The sequence below is a fragment of the Melopsittacus undulatus genome, chromosome 1 (genome assembly GCF_012275295.1).
Source record: "Melopsittacus undulatus isolate bMelUnd1 chromosome 1, bMelUnd1.mat.Z, whole genome shotgun sequence".
NCBI classification, from domain to species: domain Eukaryota; kingdom Metazoa; phylum Chordata; class Aves; order Psittaciformes; family Psittaculidae; genus Melopsittacus; species Melopsittacus undulatus.
Genome location: NC_047527.1, coordinates 119,902,976 through 119,925,493, shown reverse-complemented (window position 1 = coordinate 119,925,493; position 22,518 = coordinate 119,902,976). Strand labels below are relative to the sequence as shown.

General features: G+C 41.6%; 1 long non-coding RNA gene across 2 annotated transcripts in view; it reads right to left on the bottom strand.

The window, feature by feature from the left end:
- Positions 1-1,643: 1,643 nt before the first annotated feature.
- The window catches only part of LOC115947160 (uncharacterized), a 35,881-nt gene continuing 15,006 nt past the window's right edge, over positions 1,644-22,518 (bottom strand). For both annotated transcript variants that reach the window (XR_004081117.2, XR_004550090.1), the window contains exons 2-3: positions 6,610-6,724; positions 1,644-3,205 (exon numbers count right to left, since the gene is read on the bottom strand). This is a non-coding gene — a long non-coding RNA (uncharacterized lncRNA). The remainder of the gene's footprint in view (positions 3,206-6,609; positions 6,725-22,518) is intronic.

The following is a 22,518-nucleotide window of genomic DNA, read 5'->3' as shown; positions in this document are numbered from 1 at the left end:
CCCACTTAATTATTCTACAAATACATAGCATTAGCATCTTATCTTTATAATACTGATTTTATTATTGTTATTTTCACTCTCTCGGGAAGTTTTGCTGAAGAATGGGTTGACAATCTGGTGCTTATGAAACCACCTGACAGACAGAAATTACCTAACCTTCTAGCAAAAGCAGGCATTGTGTAAACTTCTTGGCAGTTTTTACAACTGCAGTTTGTAAATTTCTTGTCTCCTGTCTAGGAAAGGCCTGCTGTACTAACTGTGCAGTACATCGGTGCTCTGTACATACAATACCTTAAGCCTTACATGTTGCTTTTAATGCTTCGTTTTTAGGTGGTGAATCACTCAATAAAATCCACATGTAAAGAGACATACATGTATCATTGAGGAATATTTTCTCCTGAGGCTTCTGTGTTTCTCTGTAGCTACCCTGGATGCAGGAGCTCCCAGTCTGTATACTCCTACTGTCCATCAAGTCCTACTCAACCAAACCAGCCAGCACATTTCCCCCAACAGCATTCTCCTCTCACTCCTTCCCACTGAGGCTTTCAGACTCTGCTTACCAGTGTTTTGGATTGTTCACAGCATTCCTCTAGCAGACTTTTCCAAAAGGGGGGGAAGTATGAGGACTTATCTGAGTGACACAAATCAAGCTGCAAATGGTGACAATAGATGCAGACATCACTCACTTACTGATGGAAAAGCCTGTGGCAAATTCTGATTAGAAAACAATCACTAAATGCAACCACAGCAGCTTCTGTCAGATATCAGTACATCACAGAACCTAACACACTTCACCAGAGTCTTCTAGTCCTTCTTTAGGATGATTCAGTCCTTCTCTACATGGATTTCAGGGTTCTGACTGGTTTTGCTGTAGTTGGATAGATGGATAGATGGGCACTAGGAGCTTACTACTGCTTGGGGGACAGAGCAGACACTAACTGAACTGCAGGAGCAGTATAAAACCCAGACAGATTGCAGCCATCATTCCTAGTCTCCCCTATCACCTGAACACATAAGGTTAGTAAATATGATTTTCTGGGGTGATGAGTTTGAGCCTATCAATAGATTTCAACCACTGGAAATGTAATTTGTTTAACTGTCCAGCTTTGAAAAGGGTAATATTAGGCAAGGAAGAATGAATGCAGCAGAGAAAATTAAGGCAGAAGGAAGCACGGAAGGGGAAGTCACACAGATGCTGAAAAGGCAATGTTGCTTCACATACATGTCAGGGAAAAGACAATAGAAATGTGACCAAATTATTTTAGGAGAGTGTTCATGCAACCAGGAAACCACCTCTGTGAAATATAAGACAAAGCTTGATAATGCAATGCCATAAAATTAGAGAAAATGTTGTGTAATGCAGCAGTCCTAAGGCTTGGTAAATGAAAATCTCCTCCTGAAACTGATTTAAAATAAGAAACTAGCTTTGAACTGTGGATGAACTCAGAAAGTTAGAACCCACAGGGCTGATACCGCTCAGTATGGACCATTTCCTACAGCCAGCTGGCACAGGCAAAAAGTTGTAGAATTTAAATAAGGATCACAATTTAATCCATGAGGCACCATTACTGCGTATCTTTATGGTTTTAAAGTTTTTTGGATCACAACAAATCATAACATTCATAAACTTTATTGCATTTGAACACCTTTATTCAATGTTTATTTATCTACTGGAGCTCACTGTACAGCAAATAAACTGTTTAATTGGAGAAAGAAAATCAGATATATTTTTACAGGTGACTTAGATGAGCATACAGATCCTATGATTAGCAAAAAGAAAATAGCCAAAACAAACAGTTCACAAGAAGTGAACACTTTTCAGACTACCTGGTAAATAAATGGCTAGAAGTAACTGGTATAGGTATAGCTGGAGAAATCAAGGTTGGTTTGAGAAGGACCCGTAAAGAAATACAGGGTTAAATCTGCAGTGACCCGATCAACGTCACAACTTTGATACAATGCCAGCAAAGATGACTGTACATTATTTCTAGGTGACAGGTACCAGATATGGCCAAGCCATTTCATTTCTTGTGATCTCCAATGGTGAAGTGACACACAATAACTAGTTACTTCAGGATTTGTCACAAGCCTGTGATTCCATCTTTGCTAGGAATCAAATGGTACATCAGACATTACAGGACTATGCTGTAAATCTTTTGCAAAACTGGACCACGTGTTTTGTATGTTAAGCAAGATCTGAACTTATGTTTTATTAAATTTTTACTATCAGTTTACTCTTTTTTTTTCTTTGTTATTACCACTGCTGCACAAAAAGAGAAGTTTTGACTCCAATATATTTTTAAAACAACTGAGTACATTGCTTGCATGACATACACCAGCTAACAAACTCTTTTTCAGGTGCATTAACTTTTTACTTCTAATTGTTTTTAACATGCAGCTGTATGCACTTGCCAAATTGCTTAAATATGTGGTTACTTATTTGGTGGCCAACCAAGGATAAACAATACTTTGTGCTACAGGATAGTTGAGTTAAATTGCCTTACTCAAACCACCCACTGAAAATGTAACAGTTGACTCTTGCTAATGCTGCTTTTTCTCCCTCTGTTTCAGGTTCCTTTGCATCCTACTCTCACCACATACTTCACATTTGACTTTGCTTCCTAAGTATAAGGAAAAGCTTCTATTTTTAAAAAGGGAGAAAAGGGAAGGAGGAGGGACTATCACAAGAACAGTTACAAAAATATGTTATGCGAAATCCCAAAGGATTACTTCAATCACAAGTAATTTGTTCAATCATTTTAATCAAGCAACAAGAACTCTGCACATTTTTTTTTAATAATGGTCCCTCCTGAACTGGTGCTAGTCCCCAGATCAATTCTCTTTTCGGAAAGAAACTTGTAACCTCTTCTCCTTGACAAACAGTGTGAAATATGTTCATTCCTGTTGATGAGTCTTTCAAACCAATGTAAAACCAATCATGTTACAGGGTGCATGTACTCACTGCAGAAAATTCCAGCTTCTCTGAGAACCAAAAATCTAGTTAGATCCAGTAGAATATCAAATGTCCTAGCATGAAGCATTTTCTGCAATCCAAAATCCATGAGAACCTCAGGTTCGCTTGCACTTGCTTTTCCTAGTTTTCCATCCAAGTGATGTTCTATATTTTGCAGCTCTCCAATCTTCACTACATTATTTGAAATCCTTTACTATTCTGCCATCCGCCAGCTTGCTGACCTAGAGAATCCTGTAATTAACAGGGCAAGGACAGATTTTTAGAAATATGAAAACTTTAAGCTTATCTCTCCTGCAAAAAAGGTGCAGTTTTGTCCCAACTAATTAACACTGATGCTGTGTGTGCTACACAGTAGCTAAATTGCAAGCTGTTTTGTTTGTGTTAATTGCTTTGTTGGCATTATTTATCTATCCTGCATTAATTTAAGCAAGAACAGTTTTTGTTCTTCGGATTTCAATGAGGACTGTATTAAATATAGCTACTTTCATTTCCTTTGCCACTTTTCCTTGATGTTGCAAAAAGACCAATTTGAAAAGAAAGAAGAACACAGTGATTTTTGGCTCAGTGGGAGATGCACTCACAGTTGGATCCCTTCTTTTTATATTTCTCATAAATGCACAAGTATGCTGCCTCCTGCATTTTCCTAATGACAGAAATTTAAAGTCCTAGACAACAATCAACACTACAGGGGCAAAAGTAGTGCAGTTTTATTACCATAGAAAGAAAATCAAAAGCTGGATCTGAAGCTGTACATTTTTTCAACTTTTTCTTCATTTCAGTTTTTACCACTTTTGGTTACCATTCATCAAGAAAAAACAGAGTTCTCAAGTTATTACTGAGTATATCAGATCATTTTTTAATTAAGCATGAATAATAAATAGCAAGGGTGGTGCTTTTCTTAGTGAACACAGTATCCATATGCATAGCTTGTTGACAGAGGACACTGAACCCCAGGTAGGTTAAGGAATTTCCTCAACACCCTACATGGAATAAGAGGCAAAAAAAAAATGTCATGTGTGACATTTGCAGGCTGTTCTGCAGAACAGGAGTCAATCTGAGGAAAGACTGCAAGGACTAGGGAAAGCTACACAGGCAGAATGCAAACACACTTCACAACTCCCACTGGTTGCAGTAAGTTTTCTGACATTTTATGAGATGACATTGATTGTTGAGTGTCCTGTTAATGCCTTGACCTCCAGTGGGGCAAAATTAAGATAAGACATAAAAGCCACATCCAAATTAAGAAAACCCCAGTCTATTCAGCCATTTCCAGTTGAAGGTGAGGAACAGACAGTGCTAAGATTATGATTCTGAAGCAGGCTTGTTTGAAAGATCAGGACAGTGTGGTGCTGTCCAAATGGGATGAAATAGCTGCCTTCAGGGTTTAGTGAGGGGAGTGGTGAAGAAAAAGATCATGTGCCCCTTTGCTTCTGTTTTTAATGAAAACAAACAATGGAGATGAAAAGAGTTTTATGTTTGCCATATTAAAGACCTTAGTAGTAACTACAGATGAAGATACAGGATTTTTTAAGGAATTAAGAAGGTGGTGGAAACACTCAAAATAACATTCTCCACTCAAACTCCTCTTGATTTAAATATTGTTACAAAAAATCACTAATGCACTGCAGAGATAACAGATGTCCCTCAACTAAAGAAAATCATAGGGAGATCATCACAGAAATACAGCCTCAGCACAGAGATACCATTATTTTCAGACTCTAGCAACCTCTGCATAAAAGAAATATATCCAGATTCAGACCTAATTTACAATGGTAAAAAATCTTTGTTGAAGACAGTAATTTATTTTAACTAATTATTCTGGATGAGGGTTAGAATCTATCCCAGAGCCTATAGTTTTTCCTCATGCCTGAAAAAAAGTAGTATAATGGAATTAGATATCACAAGACTGGGACCTTATAATTCTCTGAGAGACAAGATAATGAAGAAATGTCTGTAAGTAAAGAAATTCCTGACTTCTAGTCTGGACAGTGTCAGCAGCTGGACAGCCATCACCAGTTTTGCAGTCTCTCTAGGGCACAAAGCCTCTCATTGGCAGGTGCATCCTTTCAGAAGACAGTAGTACTTGCAAACCCTTCTTATTAAGTATGAAAGATACCAAAACTTTTGAGACTGCTTAAAAAAAAACCAAGTTTTTTTTAATATAAATCAGGGGAAAATATGCACAGCAATGGCATTTAGGTATCAGTTTACAGTTACACCAGAAAGATAAAGCAGCAGTAGCATTCTCAGATACATAAAGGGAATCATACTACATTCCCTTAGAAATGAGGAGGAAGGGAACAACAGAGTTACAATCTTCCCACACACACTTTTCTCCGCACACTAATGTTAGTGCTGAATCTGCTCGGAGTATCATGCAGACCAATGTATACTACTATTGACAACATGTTAAGATTTGACTTCCTGAACAAGAAAATCACTACTTCAATCTGTGTTATTCATAGGAAGAAACACTGTATTGTTATTGCTTTGGCTGCTTTTGTAATTTTTTATATTCCCAGCAGAAGCAGAACAGGATGTATTAGTTAGGCAGTATGAATGATTCACCATTTCTTAGGTGTTATTAAAAAGCCTGAATTTTGACATCCTTTACTGGAGAGTTTTGTTATTATTCTTCACGGTTTTAGAGCTTTAGAGATTTTGTTGTAATAAAAAATGAAGTAAACACATTAGTACTTTTTGAAATTCACATTACTGTATATGCCATATTTTTAAATAATAATACAACAGAGACATGCAACAGATTCTGATAATGTCTTACAATCATACCTTTTGCTCTGTCCAGGCTCAGGGATGTAAAGTGCTTTCAAATTGCAACAGACTCTTTATTTGCACCCACACACACCTTCACACAGAGCACTATAGAAATTTCCAAAGCCATTGCAGCTCAGCAGAGCAGCTTTTCACATCTGACAGCAGCACTAAAACAGCAGTTATAAGCACCAAACACCGAAGAATATATCCAGTGAAGCTGCAGGGGGATTCAGGGATGCAAAATATAAAGTAAGATAATATAAGCTAAAAAGGGAGCAATGCCTGCAGTAAAGGTCTTTTTTCAGGCTGTGGTTCAGTTGTTTATAATTTTAATGTAGCTGGTTAGTTGGAGGTTTTTTGGAGGTTTTCTGTCCTGGGCGCCTGTCTTGAGTTAAAGTTTCAGATCAGATTTTTTTCTGCTGTTCCCAGAACAAGGGCATTGCCAGTGGGGTGAGTGCAATTGGCTTCAGGTGGTCTGAGAAGGCACCACTCACATAGGTTTCAATTACTACTGCAACAGTCAAAGAGCTCTCATACCATCAGCTACTGCTGGGAAGGCTCACACAGGCACAATAAGGCAATAAAACCTTCAGCTTCACAGGTCTGACCACAGGAGTATTTCCACAAGTGCAGTGAGCATAAGGAAAAAATACAATGCTTGAGCCAATATTCTCAGCAGTTTTGTTGTTAATGCCCCTGAAATTCTGAATGAAGTGCTTGAAAATTAGCGGGGGGGGGGGGGGGGGGGGGGGAGGGGGGGGGCGGGGGGGGGGGGCACTTAGGTGTTAGAAATTGCACTGTTCCTGTAAGAACTCAAAGTTTAACCAAAGCTGCAAGACATCGGGGTATATCTTACTTACCATACAATTATGAAGTCCCTGGGTAAAGAGTGGAGACAATCTCAGGAAGGATCCATCTGGGGAAGGAAGCACTGAGGACACAGGGTGTTGAGTTACAGGCTGCTCCCTGTGGTCCCTGAAACACATACCATCACTTCAGAGAAAAGAAAACCAAAACCACAGGGCACAAAAAAAAATCTGCACAAATATAGGGAAGAACAGGGAAAGAATATGGGAGGAGGGGTGGGGCGGACATGGTTCTGCCTTATGCGGGTCTGCAATCACCGAGACACTCAGAACATTAATGGATTTTACAAGAGCTAGAGCACAAATGAGGATGTTTTTACATTGGCAGACTTTAGGAATGGGTCCATACGGTACTGTATGACTCAGTTTCTGTCTCTTTAGGTTGGTGGGGTTTTTTGGTTTAGTTAGTTATGCCACTGGTGTCATCTCATCACCTCCCTTACCAAAGTGGCCTGGGACATTTAACTACTGCAGGGTGAAGTTACGAGCCGATTTTCAGAGTCAGGACAGTTTTAAGCACCACTGGGAAATGCTTCCCTTCTTCTGCAAAGTCGTGATAGGGTGCAAGGAGCAGTCACTAGCGAGGCACAGGAACTGAAGGGTCTGCAAAACCAGGTACCTCATCTCCAGCCTGGCAGGTCTGGTTTAAAAAGTGCCAATCTAAATGACAGAGCAGGCATAGAGTGGCTGCTGCAAAACATGACAGGACCCAAAGAGGCTGTCTAGTGTCACTGGAGACGACAGAGCAGAAAGCTATTTTTGGAGCTATTCCTTTTTGTGCAGCAAATAAGTATTTTTCATTTCTTCAACTGTTTTCGCAAGCAATTTCTCACTAGCACAGGGTTTGATATGTCAGATAATATACTATGTCTACCTATCTAGGTCCCATTTTTGTTGTTTTCCAGAGCAAAATACCACAGGGGATCTCCTGAGCTAGCGTAAATTCTTATTTCATTATGGAACTCATTTCATTGATGTTTGAAAAGTGAAGACTACTTGGGATTTGGCATTTGGGGCGTTCTTTGACATTTGCAAACTGAGGAGCTCAGAGAAGGCACCAACCAGAAAATTGCTAAATAAATTGAACAAAAGGAAAAAAAAAGAAAGAAAAGAAAGACAAAAACAAGGCATTGGTTTTTTGGGTTTTGGTTTGTTTTTTTTTTCTCTTGAACATTATTATTTGGACTTCTTCCATGCCCACAAGGAAAATTTAGGAATGCAGTCAAACACATGTGCATAGCCCTCATTGATGTTACTAAGAGTTTCATATGCTTAGTGAAGGATAAATAATTTTCCATGAGACTCTGAATGTTTCATTTGCAGATTTGCTAGAATCTATACAACCAGTATGTGCAGACATTATCGCTTTTTGTTTCCCTTCAAATTCAAGTTGATTTAGAGAATGAAAATGGTCACAGAGGTTCAGTAACAGCAGCCTTATTTTTCATTCCTGCAACACAAACACAACTATTATAAAAACTGAATCATGAACTGATGCTTTCATAAACTGTGATATATGCCCTCTTAGTATTCGAAAAATGAATGAATAAATTCGCAATATTTGAAAATGTGGCTACTGTACATGTCCAATAATTTTCATTGGATTTTTTTTTAATCCATATTCCAGTATTAGCATCATGATCACTCCAGGCATGCTAGGAATCAGTATCATCCAATATGGGTTCTGGGTGTTGATCTTTGGAGCATGTTCTTACCATGACAATGGTATACTGATTGCTTAATATATAAAAAAATATATTGAACATTTTGTAGTATCATCATGCCATCTAGAGGTGGGATATCACTGAGGCTCTCATTTATCTTCATGCCAGAGAAAAACCAACATATAGATATAGTTGAGATGGAGGTCCTTAAAGATAGCCTTTCACCAAGGTGGAGATAGTGCCTATAGCATAGGTCCTGAGCTGGGGAGTATATCTGGTGATTCAGGTCCTATAAGGGGGTAGCAGTGGGAAGTAACCCTCCTAACAAAGGTGGATCTTTGCTGGTTCTGCTTCTGTGTAACTTCTAATCCCAACCCAATAATACTGACTTGTTTCTTACTCTTCATATCCCATATGAAGCCACTCAGCCGACCAGAAGGCCAGGCACAGAGGTGAGACTGACTGGTCTGTAATTCCCCGGGTCATCCATTTTCCCCTTCTTGAAAATGGGGGTTATATTTCCCTTTTTCCAGTCATCAGGAACTTCACCTGACTGCCATGATTTTTCAAATATGATGGCCAGTGGCTTTGCATCTTCATTCACCAGCTCCTTCAGGACCCATGGAGGGATTTCATCAGGTCCCATGGACTTGTGTACATTCAGGTTCTTCAGATGGTATCGAACCAGATCCTCTCGTACAGTGGGCCCAAGGTCTAGGTTTTCACAGTCCCTGCGTCCCCCTTCAAGACTCGGGTGCTGCGGTCAGAGCCTTTGCCAGTGAAGACCGTGGCAAAGAAGCCATTCAGAACCTCAGCCTTCTCCAAGTCCTGTGTAGCCAGTTGTCCTGAAAGTTTCCGGAGGTGGCCTACATTGTGCTTAGTCTGTTTTTTAGCCGCTACATACCTATAAAAACCCTTCCTATTATCTTTAACATCCCTTGCCAAGTTTAGCTCCAATTGGGCCTTAGCTTTCCTAACTTGGTCCCTAACTACCCTGCCAACATCCCTGTATTCATCCCAGGCCACCTGTCCTTGCTTCCACCTTTTATAAGCCTCTTTTTTCATTTGAATTTTTCTCAGCAGCTCCTTATCCATCCAAGGAGGTCTCCTGGCCCTCCTGCTGCACTTCCTTCTAGTCGGGATGCAACACTCCTGAGCTTGTAGCAGGTGATCCTTCAATGTTAACCAAGAGTCTTGGGCCCCCTTGCCCTCTAGGGCTATATCCCATGGAACCTTGCTAAGCAGGTTCCTGAAGAGCCCAAAGTCTGCTCTCTTGAAGTCCAGGGCAGTGAGCTTGCTGCACGCTCTTCTCACTGTCTTGAGGACCTCAAATTCGACCATCTTGTGATCACTGCATCCAAGACTTCCCTGGAGAGTCACATTTCCAACCAGCCCTTCCCTGTTGGTGAGCACGAGGTCAAGCAGGGCATCTCTCCTCGTCGGCTCCTTTATTGCTTGCAGAAGGAAGTTGTCTTCCACACAATTGAGGAACCTCCTGGATTGTTTGTGCCGGGCCGTACCGTTGCCCCAACAGATGTCAGGGTGGTTGAAGTCCCCCATGAGAACAAGGGCCTGCGAGTGTGAGGCTTTTCCTATTTGTCTGTAGAGTTCTTCATCCACAGGTTCCTCTTGATCAGGCGGTCTGTAACATATCCCCACAGTAATGTGTCCCGTCACCGATTTCCCCTTAAACCTGACCCACAAACTTTCTGTTAACTGATCACCTGTCCCCAGACAGAGTTCCATACTCTCCAGCCTATCCCTAACATAAAGGGCAACTCCCCCTCCCCTCCTACCAGGCCTGTCTTTTCTAAAAAGCCTGTAACCTTCCATTCCAACACTCCAATCAAAGGAGCCATCCCATCATGTTTCTGTGATGCCTATTATATCATAGCCCCGTAGATGTGCCTACATCTCTAATTCCTCTTGTTTATTCCCCATGCTACAGGCATTTGTATAGAGGCATCTGATCCGAGCTCCAAATGAAGCCGGCTCGATGGCTGGAGTGGCTAGAATATTACTACATTGCTCAGAGTATTTATTATAGGTGCTGGCAACTGACTGGGTGTGTTGGGATGGAATGGTGCTCCCCTCCCCCAACACAACTAGTTTAAAGCATCTTTGACAAGTCTGGCAAACCTCCCAGCAAAGCCACTCTTCCCTTTCTTTATCAGAGCAGTTCCACTAGAGCCCAGTAGGCCTGGCCTACAAATGTGGGCCCCATGTCCAAGACGCTCAAACCCTTGACTATGACACCACCCTTTTAACCATTTATTAACCTGTCCAATCCTCCTTGCCTTTGGAAGGTGTTGCCCTGTGTCCTGGAGAATCGTCGAAAAGACTATCTGAGCTCCAGAACCCCTGACCACCTCTCCCAGAGCTCTGTAGTCCTTCTTTATACTCCTCAGGCTACTACTATCTATATCCCTAGCACCCACATGTATCACTAGAAGCGGGTAATAGTCCGTGGGACTTACTAGAGCAGGCAGCCTCTCCACAACATCCCTGATCCGTGCCCCAGGTAGGCAACACACCTCCCTTGCAACCGGGTCAGGCCGACAGATGAGCGCTTCTGTCCCTTTCAAGGCAGAGTCCCCTACTACTACAACCTGACTCTTTTTCCTGGCGGCACCAGTAGAGATCCTCTGTAGCAGTGCACCAGCCGACTGTTTCTGATGCAAGTGCATTTCCTGATTGGTCCCCTGCAGGACAGCAAAGCGGTTCTGGGTGGGTACAGCAGATTTAGGAGGAAGCCCCTTGCTTTTAATTGTTCTCTTCCTCCTTTGGTTGTTTTTTTTTGTTACTAACTCCCAGCTTCCCTGATCAACAACCCCCTTCTTTCCTCCATGAGTTAGAGGGGAAACTTGAGGCCCCTGTGCTGTTTGGTCCTGGAGCAAGCAGTCCTGCTTCCTCTCAGCTTCCCTGACATCTTGCAGCTTACTGACAGCATCCTGTAGCTCAGCCACCTGCTGGAGGAGGACCTGCATCAGGGAGCAGCAAGCGCAGCCCTGCCCATTCTGCACCTTTCCCTCACAAGACCAGTGCAGGCACTCTCTACACTCCAAGATCTGCACCTCAGCCTCCCCACTTACCGGCTCTGTCTGGGTGCCTACACTGGCCACCACCAGGGTGACCGGGGCAGAGCTCCCAGACCGGACCCTGGTCATACGGCAAGTGCTCACCATCCCGCTCGCCTGCCTGTGTGAACTGCCACGCAAATTGCCTCGACCAGCTCTGTTTGCCCGCTCTGTTCACCACGCTCCTGGTCGCCGCGCTCCCTAGGTAGATTTTTAACCACTCACAGCTGGTGCCACTCCTCCTGTCTCCGCCCCCAGTGAGTCACCTCCTCGCGCTAGCTGAGCTCTTTGCAAGTCGTGTCAAGGACTTGAGGCTCCCTCCTCAGTGGCTCTTGTTGCTCTGTGGTGAGGTTTCTGGACGCTGATCTCCCCCGACTCCGCTCCAGTGCCACAGGTGTCCTTTCTCAAGCCACCCCCCTCAGCAAGTGACTAACAATGGCCACTGGTGGCCGGTTTGAATCTTCCACCGAGCCTCCTGTCTCTGCCCCCAGTGAGTCACCTCCTCGCGGTAGCTGAGCTCTTTGCAAGTCCTGTCAAGTACTTGAGGCTCCCTCCTCAGTGGCTCTTGTTGCTCTCTGGTGAGGTTTCTGGACGCTGATCTCCCCCGGCTCCTAAATTGGAGTGTCATCAATTTGATATGTGGACCACTCGGTGAATAAAGAACTGGCTGGATGGTCGCACTCAAAGAGTTGTGGTCAATGGCTCAATGTCTGGCTGGAGATCAGTAACAAGCGGCGTCCATCAGGGATCGGTGTTGGGACCAGTCTTAATAACTTTGTCGGTGACATGGATAATGGAATTGAGTGTGCCCTCAGCAAGTTTGCCGATGGCACCAAGCTGTGTGGTTCGGTTGATACGCTAGAGGGAAGGAATGCCATTCAGAGGGACCTTGACACACTTGTGAGGTGGGCTGATGCCAACCTCATGAAGTTTAACCATGACAAGTGCAAGGTCCTGCACCTGGGTCGGAGCAATCCCAGGCACAGCTACAGGTTGGACAAAAAGGAAATTCATGGTAGTCCTGCGGAGAAGGACTTGGGGGTGTTAGTCAATGAGAAAATGAACATGAGCCAGCTTCAGTGTGCACTCACAGCCCAGAAAGCCAACCGTATCCTGGGCTGCATCAAAAGGAACGTGACCAGCAGATCGAAGGAGCTGATCCTGCCCCTCTACTCTGCTCTTGTGCGAACTCACTTGGAGTATTGTGTGCAGTTCTGGTGTCCTCAACATAAAAAGGACATGAAACTGTTGGAACAAGTCCGGAGGAGGGCCACGAGGATGATGAGGGGACTGGAGCACCTCCCATATGAAGAGAGGCTGAGAAAGTTGGGCTGTTCAGCCTGGAGAAGAGAAGGCTGCGTGGAGACCTCATAGCAGCCTTCCAGTATCTGAAGGGGGCCTACAGGGATGGGGAGAGGGACTATTCATTAGGGACTGTAGTGATAGGACAAGGGGTAATGGGTTGAAACTTAAACAGCGGAGGTTTAGACTGGATATAAGGAAGAAATTCTTTACTGTGAGGGTGGTGAGGTACTGGAATGGGTTGCCCAGGGAGGCAGTGAATGCTCCATCCCTGGCAGTGTTCAAGATCAGGTTGGATGAAGCCTTGGGTGATATGGTTTAGTGTGAGGTGTCAGGGGGTTGGAACTAGATGATCTTGAGGTCCTTTCCAATCCTAACTATTCTATGATTCTATGATTCTATGTCTCTGAACGGAGTCAGGTATTTCTCACAGAATTCAAGGACCACCAGATAATTCAGGATTGAATGAGCTCCAGAAGGTCTCAGGTCCAATCCCCTGTTCAAGCAAGGGTGTGATCAGAATAGCTTTCTCATGACATTATGTAGACATGTCTTGAAAACTTACCAAGGACAAAGCACAACCTCTATGCTCAAACTGCTCAACTGTCTCCACAGGGAACATGTCTGTCCTTGTATCCAATCTGGTTTACTACTGTTCAGTTTAGTCTCTTTGTCTCTCACCCTTCCACCATGCACCTCTATGAAAAGGATGGCTCTGTGTATTTATAAACTCCTTGACTGCAGTGGGGAGCTTTGATCCCTCCTGAGATCATCTCATTACCAGGCTGAACAAGCACTGGTCCTTCAGCCTCTTCTCACAGGATGGGTGCTCCAGCCCTGACCACACTGAGGGCCCTCTTCTGAATGTGTTCCTATTCATAGCTTTCTCATATCAAGGCCCCAAAACTGGCTGTAGTAATCCAGATGTGGTCTTAAAAGTTTAGCTCATTTGCAAACCTGAGAATTTGTTACAAATTTATTACATTTGTTCGCATTTTTGCAGTATTTGCTTTTATTATCTGACAATTTCTGTTTGACTGAAAAACAGGAGATACGTGTTTCATGCTTGTGAGTAACATCTCTTTAATAAAGAGAGAGAAAATAAGGAGGAAAGGCAAGGACTGCTGACAAGGAAGCTGTTATTGGAAGCTCGCAACTGAGCCATGATTATGTTTAGTTATGATTCTCAACTTTTCTTATCTTCAGGTAATTCTTGTCTTGTTTTTAAGGATACAAGAGGAGTAAATTAAATAAGGACATTGCATAGCAAAACTGCTGAGAAAACCACAAATATCTTTTCCCCATAGCAAAAATCTGTTGCTTGGTTTACTTTACGCCTATTACTTATAAAACCTATGGCTGAATTTGCTTTACTGTCTCGTGTTATATTCCTGCATCTAAAAGGACAGAACAAGCAAACATCAGCATTTGAAAATAATATGGAAATGAAAGTCTCGGCTCAATGCCCTTGCAAAATAGCATGAAAGACATTCTGGAAACAGCCCTTATCACTAGAAATATATGTCAAAAGTAGTAATTAGTACTGTAATTACCCTACAGGCTTGGCATCTGTCTTACATAAGCATTTAAGCCCCAAGAAAACAGGTCAGCATGACTTTAGTTGACACTTATATACATATATGAGATTGGAAGAGCCAACCAAAACTCAGAAAAATACTATGCTAGCTACATCTGCTTTTACTTGGGCAGCACTGCATGGGACACTGATGTTTTCACCAAGCTCCTAACACCATATGTGTACACTATCCAACAGTTCCTCCAGTGTAAAATTCATAAGCTGTTTTGTAAGCAGGAGTTACTCCCGACAGCCATTTCTCATTAAAAAATCAGTAATTTCCACATTATTCTTGGAGTACTAAACATTCACCTCCACTACAGTGGGAAACAGGGTGGTTGTACAGCCACCACGGGCCCCACTGAGGATGTTCTCTACCCATGCCATGACGTCATGACCAACATGCTGTGGCAGTTGAAAACTGAATCTCTGAAGCTACTATCTGCAGCTGTGGCTCAACAATTTTGAGTTACATTGGTCTCTCCCAGCAGACAAGTGTGTGACGGGAATCAATGGCTGTAGCATCATATTTTGAATCCTGGCATAGTAAGGGTAGATGGACTTTGATTTGGGTTTAACTGGAACATGGAGATCAGTCATTCCTGCAGCAGTGGGAGGGTATCTGTCAGCAGGACAGAGTCACCATGGCCTCAGGTGTCCTTTTGCACATCATGCTCCTCTGTCTCAAGGGGTGGGTAGACTTTGCCTTAGCATTCATATCCCATAATGTTTTTCCTCTATGGGCATGTGTGCTTGTCTCTGAGCTGCATCAAGTTAGTTTCAACTAGTAAGGAGAATATAAAAGCTCCTTTCAGCTTTTTCTTTCTCTTTAGGAAAAGAAAAAGATAAAAACAGCACTAGATCTGATGCCAGAACAGATCTGCCTTCTTCCAGTCTCTGAAATTTCTAGCCTTTTAGAACTGCAAAACCAGGCACTTTAGAAGAATAAGAGCAATAATAATTTTATCTCTATTCATATAACTAAATACATAATTCTTATTTATAAATGTTTCTAAAAACCTGCTGTTAAATATTGTAGGTTGAGTCTATCTCCTTTAAAGAGAAAAGTTCAGGCTTTAATCTGTATATATTTATGCATTTCAGATCAATTTACTTACTCCCTTTCAAGATTATCAGATGCTTGGCTTCCAATATGGAGGAGAAACTTCCTAAAATCTAGGTACATGACTTCTGACTTCGTTTTGTTTCCTGAAAATCAGCTGCTTCTTTTAAGGAACACTGAGAGGTCACAAGTGCTGAGACCTCAAAATCATCAGTAAAAATGGAAAGGGTTCTGACATTTACTGGGGGAGTGGGGGAGATTATTCGTATGCGTATAAATCATTATGCATTTATTAGATAAATGATACTTTTATAAGAATGTGAATGCATACTTCTCAAGACAATTCATGGTCCTTTTGGCTCATAACAATGGAAGCTCATTTAATTTCACTTTTTACAGGATAGGCAGTTACAGTGCTCAGTTCCTTATATCATGAGCTAATATAAAGCTTCCCAGCAAGTGCCTGCCTTGCAAGTTAATCTTGCACTCATTATCTACACCAGCAAAAGTACACCCTTGTGACTGAAAGAAATGGCACCTTAACAGAAAATAGAAAAACAGCTGCCCACTGTGATGAGAGAAAACAACCTAAAGACGATATTCCTTGAGGACCCGTTTGAATTGATACATAATGACAACTACTGTCAAAACAAAGATAATGTCATATAGCTCAATAAAATAGGAATATTGAGAGGGTGGTAGTAGTAATTGCAGTAATAAAACTGTATTTCTGACAAAAGCCTAAATGAAGAATGTACTAATACAACCAAGGAAAGGATTAACAGGACTGGATTTCCTTTTTAGCAATCCCCCGCATATTTGATATAATGATGAGCAATCAGTTGAAGAAAAAAAACATTTACACCAGCCCTTACATTGTGCAGCAAATGATTTATAAAGAATAATTTGCATACACAGAGCAAGGAAACTAGTGAGAAACCCAGAGAGTTTCCACATACACCTCCAAACTCTCTCTCCAGCTAATGTGTTAATATTTTATTCTTTGTGATTCATCCCCCCAAGCATGTCATTCACATTAATCATCACTCAAAGAGATTTGTAAGAGCAGAGGTCCAGCAGAAATACAGCCCAGATACTCCCAGGTCCTTGACCCGTCCTCCCTGTTGCTTGTCCAGACCTGACCTGCTGTCCTGCACAGGAGGGTACTCTTGTGCAGCACTGAAGAAAGGTAGGGTCTGCTATTCCTCACAAAGCAAAAAAAAAAAAAGAAAAACACAGTAACAAGGTCCTTGGCACCTATGTACTTCTGCTGAAGTGAAGTGAATCCTTACCCTGCACAACTGGCACCCCATGATACTGCTGCTGGGAGTGAAAATGTCCCCAGTACAAGGGCAGGACAAAGGCACCAAGGCGCTCAGTTTGAACTCACTTCACCTCAGGTTACCACACTCACAAAGCTGACCTGCATTTACAAGGGTGAACTGAGACATACATGCTCATCAAAACGTCATCTGTTGAGATGTGAGCATTTTCTTTGACTCATTCCTGATTTTCTGCATACTGCCCTCCTCCTCCACAGCCTTTATCACGAGCTCCATCCTCATCTCTGCTGGAGAGTCAATAATGCGTGTGAAGTTAACTGCTGGGAGCTCTCTCGCCAGCTTTCAGAAAGGAATCAATATAAATAGAGTGTTTGGCTTCTCCATTTGTTGCTGATACGGTAGAATATTAAAGTCCAACTTTTATTTCTCGAGAGCACTATTCTTAGCTTAGTTTTGCATTGTCTGTTGCTATGCATACAAGAATTATAAACTCTAAGTACAAGTAGCCACTGAAGATGTGCTGCACTGAACTATTGCCTTTTTCTTGAAATACACCTTGAACTCCTTTCTCCTGTCTTATCTGAATTGTAATCCTTTAACCTTTGCTAGCACAATGCTTTCTATAAGAGTTATATCCATAAAAACAACAAAACCTCTTTTCAGAGTGACACAAGTGAATCAGTAATACCAGAGAATGTGAAGTAATGCAAGTGCTCAAGAAATGTTGCCATATTTTCATGCCAGTAGCACCCATGAGTTGTTACCCCTGTAATATGTCAGGTCTATCACTTTCTGCAACCCTTACCCACTACCAACACACAGAAAGAGCAGCTTTGTGTGTTAGGTGTGCTAAATATAAGGTCTGTGTATTTGCGTAGAAAGTCAACAGACAGCTTCCTAGAAAATCCCCCCCCTTAGCTCTACATTCAGATGAGTTTCCCAAAGAAAAACCACAGACACTTTCAAACTAACAAAGGTCCCAAACTGATGGCTTCACATTATGCTGACAGAAACAGGTCTCAGCCTCTCAGAAGGTCTTTCAAGGTATATGACTCAGTGTAATTCCTGGTGCATATTGAATTAGTGGAGAGTGAACACGTAGCAGGGCTGGACTGTAAAGGGCATGGGAGCTGTATCATAACATACAGGACTTCATAAACATGGGATTTGATAGAGGTGCCCTGGTCAGGCTTGGATTTATCAGATAGGTGTGGTCAGAATTCCCACCTTCCATCAGACCTGTAGTACCTGCTGTGCACATACTTGTGTACACCCACCTGAGCCTGTCCTTACCGCAAGCTCTCCTCCAGGCTGGGCCACACCTACTCCTGTGGCAGTCACGTCCTCAGGGTCAGCTGCTCAGAGCCTGCTGTAAACCAAATCTGATCAGGATACCTGGGTCACCTCCTAACAAACCTCCTGGGCTTTGGTGCTCATAGGAATGTGTCCTCAACACCAGGAGTTATCCTACCCTACATGGTTATAATTACCATGTCTTCTCATGAAGCTGGTCAGTGCAGGAAAGTAATTAAAAGCAGTTGCCCTGTCAAGTGGCCCACTGTGCTGTGTGTGGAGGTGGCATGGGGATTTGTCTATAGTGGGAAGCCCAGGCAGGAACAACATGCTCCTGTTCACATCCATGGTGCCACAGCCACACAGCTCCTGGCTGGGTTGGGCAGGCACCAGTTCAGAGCTCCACAGCACCACTGTTATAATAAAATGACCAACATATCATTCATCTCCATTTTGTGCATGCACCAGCAGCTTCTCCTTGGGGCTAGACTGCTTGAACAAGGGGTATCATGCAAGTAGGTGAAGTGTCTGTTTCTTTTCTTTGATACCACATAAATAAAATTAATAAGTAGATTCTTTGTTCATTCCAAAAACATCTTTTATTTCAGGTTTACTACAGTGTCACTACAGAGGCAAATTTTGTTATGATTCTCCAGCACAAGCCTGAATAATTGAATTGTCAGCCAAGAAACTAGTTGAGTTCTTTAAAAAACATTTATAACTGTCAAGCACAGCAGCATTGTAGTGTTTTTAGTATACATTTGTTCCCTCTTTAAGGCTTCCAGATCTTTCAAATGGAGCCCATTATTATTGTTTTAAAGGATGTTTCTAATATGTTGTTATATTATCTTTACAGAAATTGAACATTCATCAGTCCAGGCAAGGTTGTCATGGCTAGCAACAGCTTTTGGAATCACAGATATTTATGTATTATGTATTGCTATCAATCACTGCAGAGGTATTAACATTTTTCTTCTCCAAAGAAAACAGGTACACACATGTTCTTTATTATTCTCTTTTCTTTTGATGCTGCTTCTCACATAGATGAAGTAGTAGGATTAAGTATTAGAAACCACTCTGGCTTGTATAAACCAGAAATCAGAGACAGATTTTCCAGACATCAGAAATTAAGGAAAGCTATCAGCTCCCTTAGATGGAGAATTGCAGACAGAAATCCAAAGCCAGGTGGAGATGGAGATAGACTGCAACGTTTACAAAGCAATTTTGTGAAGTACTGCCAACTGTGACAGCATTGCTAAATATCCTGCTGCAATAGCACCTTGGTGCTGCCTTCATCCTCGAGGTTGTGCCTCCCTTGCACAGCACTCCTCCATGGAGAAAGGTTAACAGTGTGGATGTGCCACTCTGCATGCAGACCTTGGGTGCAACCAAAGGCACCACATGTCTCTGGAGCAACCCCTGTGCTGCTGTGTCCATGTGCACACCCAGCCACCACCTCACGTCCCAGTGTTCGGTCACGGCGCCGGCAGAGCTGGGAGCTGGGCCACCCTCCTGCCCCTGGCTCGCCTGGCAGACCCACTGGCTGCAAACTGCTCTTCGGAGCACCTGGCTGTTCTCTGCAAATAGCCTGGATTAGTAACATCAGCACTGATAACCAGTAATGTCAGATCAAGTCATATCTAGCTATAACAGTGCCATAAACAGGAATCAAATGCTTTCGTATTAGGTTAATTAAGCTGTAGGTAGTAAGAGTCTTGTAAGCCATCAAAGTGGCATTTTCAATAGATCACTGAAACCTGAAATAGTCTCTAGTTGATATGGGCTTTATCTTCTGACATGGGGTAGTCTCAAATATTTGCACCTGTAAAACTGCTGCCAAACCTGCTTACTGTCAACACAAGCAATGCTGCTGAAGTCACTAGTCACACAGAAGGCTTAATAACAGTGTCAAGTACAGCAGGTTGTGGGAATGGGCAAACTGGAGAATGAACAGCAGCCTTCAAGCACAGAGCTTCATGAGGGATAGTGGAATAGCATAAGCAAATAGGAAACCATACACATTTTAAAACCGAGTGAACAACTGGCCAACCTTACTTAAATAAATAAATAAATAGGTTTTTATGCTACTGAATTAGTCATGAGGCTTACTACTGAATTTTTGCATGCCAAATATTTGTGTTACACCTAAATATATTACACAATTAATTTTTTTATATTGATCACTTTTTTTTTCTGAAAGAGTCGGATTTATTGCTCTTGAATAGATAAGAGATGTGTGTTTACCCCTAGACAGTGAAACTAGAATATCAGCGTAATCCTTAGTGCTTTCTTTGCTACTTTAGCTATGTAATCATTTCCAAAAATATCTGTGTGACTAGGGATCCAAGTGAGCTCAACAACAGCTCCAATCGATTTCAATTGTTCACACAGCTGTATGACTTAAGAATATATCCTTTATCCTTATCTGGATTGCTAACAGAGGCCCAGTAAAATCCTGCAGGATTTTATCTGTTTGTGTGAAACCACCTCCTGAGTAATATTAACCTGCCAGTTTAAAGCTGGGATAATACAATTACCTAGAGCTAGCTCTTGCAGCCCTACTTACACTCATGAGCACATAAAAAAAACTTAGGAAGAACTGAGTGACTCACAGGGAAAAGAAAAATCCAGCCAGTGTGATGAAGGGATGCATAAATTAGTGTTTTGAAATTTACACACTGAAGTCAATGGGAACTTTCATGGGAGCATAATTAGGCCTCTAGACAATTTGCATCATAACCAAAATTAAAAGGTGAATACTCTACCAGCACAATGTTAATCTTCATACATCATATCCATGTAACTAATATTAAAGACAATTCTTGCAGAGTAATTGTTAGAATATTACAAGGCACAGATAAAGGGAAGAAGCAATTTTCACTGACAGGTTATTAATTCATGTAATTTTAACTATACCAACATATATCAAAGTTTTAAGTACTAATGATATTAAGTCATCAGAGCTAACAGGTACAATTAAAACACTGTGAGCCAAAATGTTTAGCTTTTTATTTGTCATGGAGAATGTAAATTATTTTCTCATTTAGAGTGTTTCTTGATCCTTAAAAGCATATTGTGTTGGATTGCACATCTGACCTCTCACGAGGCCTCTTTCTAAGAAGAAAATCAGGTCTTTCCACCTCCCATGCTAGTAAGTACCATCAGGCTCCCAGAGCAATATAAGGCTGGATGGAAAATATTTTGCTGAGTGGTACCAAAATATCAGTGCTTAAACACTTCTTACAATAAGTTGCATAGCTGATACAAGGAAAATTATTATCAGCACTTTGCTTCAACTATGAAAGAGATTCAGAAAACATTTATTGATATGAGATTGAACTGTTTGGCTTGATAGGAATGTTTGTCAGCTGAAAAAACTGGCATAAGGCTTTATAAGCACCATTGCTGTTGGTTTAGATATTTCCATTGTGCTAAGCTGGTCTGTCTTGGTTCCTGGGAAAAGAATAAGCTCTTACAACATTGTGTTATGCTCCTTAGGCCATAGAAGGCCTTTACATTGTCTTTCAGCTAAAGATGTCTAACGCCAAGGTGGTCTTTCAACTGTTCAGTACAACAGTCACGTGTTGAAATTCACATGATTTTCAAAGTACTTCTTTGTACTGTTTTGCCAGGTTATCCAGCACTGATGACTTCCTTTCAAAAGGCTTTCCAGGCAGTGTATGATAGCAGAGATATCTACAACATGAAATGATGCATTAGCAGCACAAAACCTCTGCAGATGAAGAAAATTCTGCTGTATGGTGCATTTTTTCCATCTTTACAGAAAATATGTCTTCTGACAGTTCTTGGGTTTCCTGCTATAAATCTAACATAGTGTTACTTACATCTTGAGAAAGCCTGTGTGTGTGTATTTCATAATATGTATTTTAGTACGTCTGCAGGACCATATACTAGTTTTATGGACTGTCCACATTGCCTCCTTTGTTTTCACATTTGCATTAATGTTCACAATGTGCTTTCTCTTGAAGATACTACTTTTTTACTTCAGAGGCACTGCTATCTCACACACCTACAGTTCCACTGCTGGCCTATATTTCCACATTTGTTTTCTGCTTGCTTACAATAGAACAATAATTCTGGAGAGAGTGAGAGACCCACTCAAATTGGCACACATTTTCCCAGTTTACGTGATTTTGGATGATGTGAAGTCCCACTCCAATTAAGTAGGGGTTTATGAGCAATTTATAAGGTTTTTAGGTAGATGACTGAATTTTTTGATCTGTGATGGCTGGTTATATCAATCTAAATATATATCATAAAATAGGCTTCAGATGCCACAGTTATAATAAAATAAGCAACGTATCATTTGTTTCCCTTTCGTGCATCCATTTGCAATTATTCACATACACACTTCTGACTTTTTGCAGATCGTTGCAAAATTAATTATTTAATAATGCATAATACAATGGGGTTTTATCTCCAATTCAATCACTGTCACATAAAAGGTATGGCTCTTCAGTGCCCTATATCTGAGCATACTTCAAATGAATATTTTTGTGATGATCAATGTTAACAATTTTTTTGTGAATATCATACATTCAACAACCAACTCCCTATTGAACTTTTGCTATTGCAACTGCATAATGTATTCTTTGGTTATTTAACTTTCCATTCTTGTTTTTCC